Raw genomic sequence first — 6,672 nt, 5'->3', positions numbered from 1 at the left:
CGCGCTTGCTTGTGTGTGTGTGTGTGTGTGTGTGTGTGTATGTATGTACATGTGCCTTGGGATGCTGGCTGCTCTCTGGTTGGAGTTGAGGTCACCCAGGCACTCCTGCTTTGTGTGACAGGCTGGCAAGTCTTGTTGCAGAGAGGCTGCAAGGACTGAGTTACCTGTTTTTCCTTCCTCCTTTCTTTCTGTGCTCAGAGCAGGTACACTAAGTTCTCTAAGGCAGAGAACCTGAAACCTGCATGACCATGTTATGTCCAAATTATACACATTAAGTCACGGTATAGTTCATATATCTATGAGTGTGTGTGAACAAAGCTGCACATGCAGGCATTTACTACCGAAATCATATTCCATCTTCTAAAGAGCATCATTGGAGACTGATAACGGATGAGCTAAAATCTATAAGTGAATTATAATGCCTATCTGTACGGTGAATACAGAAAAGTAGAACCTATGAACATGGTACTTCTGGGTGGGAAGAGGAGGATTAAGAAAAGGATTGCATGTGCATCCCATACAACTAAATGTCTGAAATTTACTTCAAGTTCTTAAATTTCGGAAGGTCCACATTGTCAAGAGATTCACAAGAATGGTGTGAAAGTAGGCACTCACATGAAACGGTGATCAAGATGCTCTTGAGTGAGGAAATGCAATGGTAGGTCATAGGTGCAGGTATGTGCATACGAGTGCACGGGAGATGTGTGGGAAGCCCATTCGCCATCATACTGAGAGCGAGCATCTACAATGTGTCATCTCCTGCATACATTGCTCTGCACGTTTTACATTCTCCACAAGCCCATGTGATGTGTCTTTAGATGGACAAAACAACACACACTAGCATTACAGACCCAATGTTTGTGTCACACACACACCACGCACACACATGCTGCTACTCTGAAAGACTATGAGTCCAAGGAAAAGGAGGACTGTCATGAAAGCAGTAGTGCCCACTCCTGTGGAGTAGGAGGGACTGGCATCAATGGAGTAGCTTCAGTTGGAAATAGATTGAAATGCAAAAAAGGAAGAAAAGAAGCATGGCATCTACATTATAAATAAGATTTAACTAACATTTCTGTTTAAGAATGGCATGCGTTCCAAGGTTGGGGAAGGGAAAATGATGACTCTATCCCCATTTATTCTTTTAAATATATATTTTTAATTATACTGTCATAGTTGTGCCAATTATTTTTCCCCTTGCTCCCCTCCACCCAGTACCCCCTTTCCCTCCAGCTATCCCACCCCCCTTACTTCATGTCCATGGGTCGTGCATGTAAGTTCTTTGGCTTCACCCTTTCCTATATTATACTTAACTTCCCCCTGTCTATTTTGTACCAATCAGTTATGCTTCTTAATCCCTGCACCTTTTCCACCATTCTCCTTCTTCCCCCTCCCAGCTCATAACCCTCCAACTAATCCCCAGACCGACGATTATGCTCCTATTCTGGTTATTTGCTTAGCTTGCTTTTGTTCTTAGCTTTTAGATTCTGTGTTGATAGGTATGAGTTTGTTGTCATTTGAATATTCATAGTCTGGATCTCCTTGTTCTTAAATAAGTCCCTTTAACATTTCATATAATAATGGCTTGATGATGATGAACTCCTTTAGCTTTACCTTGTCTGGGAAGCACTGTATCTCCCCTTCCGTTCTAAATGATAGCTTTGCTGGATAGAGTAATCTTGGTTGTAGGTCCTTGCTCTGCATCACTTTGAATACTTCTTGCCAGTTCCTTCCTGCCTGAAAAGTTTCTTTTGGAAAATCGGCTGACAGTTTTATAGGAACTCATTTGTGGAAGACTCATCTCTTCTCTTGCTGCTTTTAAGAGTCTCTCTGTCTTTCACCTTTGGCATTTAAACTACTACGTGTCTTGGTGTGGAACTCTTTGGATCCAGCTTGTTTGGGACTCTCTGTGCTTCCTGGACTTGTATGTCTGTTTCCTTTGTCATATTAAGAAAGTTTTTCTTCACCATTTTTTCACTACATTTTCAATTTCTGGCTCTTCTTCTTCTTCTTCTTCTTCTTCTTCTTCTTCTTCTTCTTCTTCTTCTTCTTCTTCTTCTGGCACCCCTATGATTCAGATGTTGACACGTTCAAAGTTGTCCCAGAGGTTCCTAAGCCTCTCCTCGTTTTCTTCTATTCTTTTTCTTCATTTTGCACTGGTTGACTGTTAATTTCAGCCTTATGTTCCAAACCATTGATTTGAACCCTGGTTTCCTTCCCTCCACCATTGGTTTTGTGTGGATTTTCCTGCATTTCACTTTGTATAGTCTTCACTTCTTCCCTTAAGAGTTTGTCATACTCAAGCATGTCTTTCCAGTCTGTGAGCATCGTTATTACCAGTATCTAACTCTGCATCTCTTAGGTTGGCTATCTCCTCATCTCTTAGTTTTCCCACTGGACCCTTGATCCCTTCCCTCTTTTGGGCCATATTTCTGTCTCCCCAACTTGACCTGCTCCTGTGTTTGCCTCTGTGTCTTAGGTAGAGCTGTTGTACCTGTTACATGGTAAGGGGCAGAGCCTTAGGTGTTTCTCAGTACAGGGCAACCTGTTTCACCACATTGTGGCACTGTATATGGGGGAGGCGTCTGAGAGGGAACAATGCTGCTTGCTCAGCACTCATCCCTTTTCCAGGAGCTTCTCCCACTTCCTGTATGGGACTGGCACACCTCTAACTGTTTCCCTGGCCGTCGTTCCCAGGGTGGGTGGATTTGTGGATGTTCTAGGACTGCTGAGAGACTGGCGGCTTCTTCCTCCACCCCAATCCCCACTGGTTCTCACGGTCAGAAGCAACGATGCTTTATTTTCCCGAGCCCTGGAACCGTAAGCTGTGTGGTCTGGTCTGGAGCTGGGATATATTCCCCAGTTGTCCTCTAGACTTTCATAATGTGTGACTGCACTTTCTGCTGGCCGTCCACAGCCACTGCCTTGCTGCCACTGCCATTGCTGCCTCTGCCACCGCCACCACACCACCTGCTCTCCACCCCAGTTCTGCCCCTCCTACCTGTGTGGATGAGTATTACTTCTGTGTATCTGTTCGTTGGACTTCCATGCCGTGCAATGTTCTGGTAGTTCTGGGTGTTTTTAGTTCTGAGGTAGCTGTATTCCTTCTTATGGTTGTGGAGGGAGGGGAAGCATGTGTACCTGTGCTGCCATCTTGGCTGGAAGTACACCCTCTTCTCTCATTCCCCATTTAACTAACTCGCTTGGATTTCCTAGATTAATATAGAGGTGCATTTGGTACCATTTTATCCCTGGAAGAGCAGTGCACTTCAGAAGCCCAGAGAAGGGTAAAGGGCCTGTCCCACAAGCAGTTGGAGTTCAACAGATCCTGCTCACAGAACCTCGCCTACCACAGTCCACCTGGCATTCGGTAAGACTTTCCCATTGTACTACACATCTCATCTGCAATCATTTGTTTCATGTTGACATTTGGCATGTGTTTTATTTTTGCTCCTCACTGCACAGTCACTACTTCACACTGATTTGGTGCTTGAGGGTGGGAGTCGGGATCCATTTAAACCACCATGGAGAAGCAAAGAGGTGTGTGTCCCAGCCAGTGGCCTGTGCCTGCAGCGATCCTTATGAACGGGAATACCTCTAACACCCACAAGAACTTCATGAACCCCTGGCTTCTATGTTCCCACTCTTGGACATGCTATCATGCTGATACCCATGTCTGTAGATCGGAGGTCATCTCTGACTTCCTTGGGTGCACAGGGCCATGCTCGCACACCAGAAAAGAGACCCTGAAGCATTCCCCTAGGATGAGCCCCGAGGAGCACAAAAGGCACTGGATGTCCAATGGCACAAATGAGATCCTGGACATGACGCCAACCTCCACACACAAGTGATCTTTATTATGCAGTAGTGACAACAGGACACAAAGTGGGTTCAGAGGGCTGTGGAATTCTTCTGGTATCTTTCATATTTTTTCCCAAATAGTTGCCTTGTACTCGGCCTCCCCCAACTCTGCCTGTTACACACCAAAACAGTTCTTTCTGACACTCTTCTTCTTTTCCTTTTCCATATTCCAGTATTCTTCAGTTCAGTCTATCAAAACACAAGTTCCAGCATTTCTGGGAGATTCAGGTGGAGAAGAACAGGTCACACAAGCAATAATCCCTCTCAAGTCCTAGGCAAAAACATGTGGTGAAACACATTGCCTGAGGACAATCCTGCTGTAGCTGTGGGACAGCTGCACCCCTAGACTTCTGTTAATTACCTTTCAATACCCAAGACCAGTCATAATGGACTCCAAATATGTCTTGTGCAGTTGGAAAGGCCAGTTCTGGCCAGCAAGGGTTTTGTCCAGATCCGGACGCTCACCAAAAAATAAGAAGAAAAAGCCATGTTATCTACAAGTTGAAATACTCTCAGTAGGTAAAAATATTCAAGTGAAACGCAGGGAAGTAAAGATCCTAAATGAGTCTCAAGTTGAATCCATCTTCTCTTCGATAGTGGCCCAGCCAAAGGCCAGCGTCCCACCAGGAGAGCGAGCAGCCTACAGGAGAGCTTTGACATTGGCACAGAAGATTCTGAAAAAGAGAGCAAAGTTGGGTCCATCCAGAGCATCAGATGATCCAGAGACCATTACAATGTCTCCAAAGGGGCCACGGATACAGTCTCATAAAAAATCTCGGAAGCCCAAAGGGCATTCACTGAGATGTCTTAGCCAAAGGAAAACCCCCAGATCACTGTTGGTACATTCAGGGGATGAAGACACCCCTGATGGTGACAAATCACAGGTACACACATGTGTCGCTCCTGTTCCAAGAAAAAAGCAAACAAAGTCCTCAGAGAGTTTCAGCATGTGCTCAAACTCCCCATTGCTTTCAGAAGACAACCATGAGAAAGAGGGCAAGGAAAAGACAAACACCTCAAAAGCTAGGTCCCGGAATTGCACAGTCAGGAAGAACGGTGCAGGTGCTAAAAGGGGAGGCGTGCTTCCATGTCGGCCACCCAGTTTCATCGTCACTGTGCCCAAGGCTCTGAAAAGAAAGGCACCATGCAGAAGCTGCCCAAACACCTCGGCTGTCTCCTCTGACTGCTCCGGGAACATCGAGGACCCTGGAGAGGGTGCCTGGAAGCCAGGCTCCAAAGGTGTGGCAGCACCCTCCAGTGCCTCTAAACCAGGGCTGCGGTATTCACGCCGTTGGGCATGCAAACAAAGGAAGCGGTGGGCACCAGAGTTTCAAAGAACACAGCAGGAACCTCAACCTCTTGTTGACTCAAAGGCTATGAACCCCACCACCGCCATGAAGAAGGATGTTGCCGAGGATGTGGGACAACCGATAGTCAGGAAGAACGGTGCAGGTGCTAAAAGGGGAGGCGTACTTCCATGTCGGCCACCCAGTTTCATCGTCACTGTGCCCAAGGCTCTGAAAAGAAAGGCACCATGCAGAAGCTGCCCAAACACCTCGGCTGTCTCCTCTGACTGCTCCGGGAACATCGAGGACCCTGGAGAGGGTGCCTGGAAGCCAGGCTCCAAAGGTGTGGCAGCACCTTCCAGTGCCTCTAACCCAGGGCTGCGGTATTCACGCCGTTTGGCATGCAAACAAAGGAAGCGGTGGGCACCAGAGTTTCAGAGAACACGGCAGGAACCTCAACCATTTGTTGACTCAAAGGCTGTGAACCCCACCACCGCTATGAAGAAGGTTGCTGCTGAGGATGTGGGACAACCGATCGTCAGGAAGAACAGTGCAGGGGCTGAAAGGGGAGCCATCCTTCCATCTCTGCCACACAGTTCCATAGTCACTGTGCCCAAGGCTCCGAAAAGAAAGGCATCACGTAGCACCTGCCCAAAGACCCCAACTGTCTCCTCTGACTGTTCCGTGAACATCAAGGACCCTGCACAGGGTGCCTGGAAGCCAGGCTCTGAAGGTGCGGCAGCACCCTCCAGTGCCCCTAACCCAGAGCTGCGGTGTTCACGCCGTTTGGCATGCAAACCAAGGAAGCGGTGGGCACCAGAGTTTCAGAGAACACGGCAGGAACCTCAACCTTTTGTTGACTCAAAGGCTCTGAACCCCACCACCGCTATGAGGAAGCATGGCGCCAAGGATGTGCCACAACTGATAAGCAAGGCTGTCCCACAGGAGCTCGGCCCCATTGAAAGAGGAATGGTGGTCTGGTTTAAATTTCAAAACCACCCGTTTTGGCCAGCAGTGGTGAAGACTGTCAGCCACCCAGAGAAGACTGCAAGGGTGCTTCTGATTGATGCAAACATGTGCGCAGCATGGAGCGGCATTCGAGTGCCTCTTCGCAGGTTAAAGCATCTGCATTGTAAGGAGAAGGAGAAACTAATGGAGAGAGCCAAGAAAGTGTACGAGCATGGTGTGAACTGGTGCTTCTCCCTGATTTCCCACTACGGAGAACAGCTCAGTCACGGGTCTTTTGTGGGTTCTTTCCTGGACTACTATGCCGCCGACATCAGCTACCCAATTAGGAAAGCCATCCAAGAGGCGCATCTTGAGGTTGATTTCCCGAAGGTGAATTACGCCGACCTGGAAGATTCCGAGGAGGAGAGCTCCCCAGGCGGGAAGGGGCCCTGCAAGAAAACGCTCCCTGACCAGATGAGGGCTGCTTGGGACCGAGAAAACCAGAAGCTCGTGGACTTCATCGTGAGGAGAAAGGGAGCCGACTCCCATCTTCTGGACATCCTCAAAGGCAGGAAAC

Source organism: Furipterus horrens, unplaced genomic scaffold (assembly GCF_987537825.1).
Source record: "Furipterus horrens unplaced genomic scaffold, mFurHor1.1.pri manual_scaffold_20, whole genome shotgun sequence".
Taxonomy (NCBI): domain Eukaryota; kingdom Metazoa; phylum Chordata; class Mammalia; order Chiroptera; family Furipteridae; genus Furipterus; species Furipterus horrens.
The sequence above is the reverse complement of the archived record's forward strand: the minus strand, read 5'-3'. Positions refer to the sequence as shown.